Source organism: Eptatretus burgeri, chromosome 13 (assembly GCF_056783735.1).
Source record: "Eptatretus burgeri isolate ZD-2024b chromosome 13, Ebu_testis_v1, whole genome shotgun sequence".
Taxonomy (NCBI): Eukaryota; Metazoa; Chordata; class Myxini; order Myxiniformes; family Myxinidae; genus Eptatretus; species Eptatretus burgeri.
Window position 1 is genome coordinate 21,191,171 of NC_140973.1, and position 1,174 is coordinate 21,192,344.

Sequence of the window (1,174 nt, forward strand, 5' to 3'; positions counted from 1 at the left end):
GCTGTACTATATATATTGGAAACCTGTGGTAAAGAAGCGTGAGAGGTAAACTTAATACGTACCGAACAAATGTACAGTTCAGAGTTGTAATCAAAACTTTCACAAACGTTTCAAGGTTGGCCTTTTGGCCATGGATCCTGCCCTGCAGGCAATTTGTGGGTCTATAAGAAGTCCATGGACCCTGCCCTGCAGGCAATGTGAGTCTGCCCTGCAGGCAAGTGCTGAGAGTGCGGGAAGGGCATGAGCGCGTGTTTGTTCAGTGTAAACGATGGAATCCATTCGAATCCAAGCATTTGAAACCGCAGCCGCCCGTGGTATAGAATAACCACAGCAAATTGGGCGCATAGACGTAAAGAACCGAAACCTCAAATGCACTACTCATGGATGAGCCGTTTCTGTATATCCGTGCATATCCAGCACTTAATATTACATACCCCGATGGTTTTAATCAATCCGGGTTAAACCTTTCATTGATGTCTATATTTTTAATCTACGTCAAAGCTCGCCCTTGCGTGGGTTTGCCTTGAAACCGGTATATTATACGTTAATAAAGCTAATATGGACTTTGGCAATGAATGCCGAGTGGCTTGCATTACCGAATCGGCCATCGGGCCCCGTTAGGGATATCAAAACATCTTAGCGGGGTATCGTATGCTGTTGTTTTAATAACCGAAAAAGCCTTAGGAAATAGCTAACGGCTCGTTAAAGTGAATCCCCGCTTGTAATCCCATTAAACCGCCCGCTCCTTTAACAAGAAGGCGTCTTTTCTTTTGTCGGAATATCTGTGAATGGTCTGTATCCGAGGGCGTCAGTTCTATGATGGGAGGGCGTGCGTGTGCCATAGGGGTTAAAGGGGCGCGATGAGAAGATGGTCTCCATCGCATGGGACGAGGAATAGACTGGTCGAAGCTGCATGAACACCAATGTCATGCTTTCATCGAGTATCCACAAGCTCGTTCCTGTCCCGAGAACCTCTGTAATCAAGAGGTGACGCACGAACTTACTTCTCGGTAAACGTCATTGTTCGGCCTTGAATCAAATTGATGGACGTCATTAGGTCGCTGTTTGAGGATGAAGTTTCTTGTCTTTTTCAAGGAAAACAGGTGGGGGGTTATTCTTGGAGAAGACTATCCAAATTCTTGGAACCACTGCAACCACACAGTGTGCAAGAAGC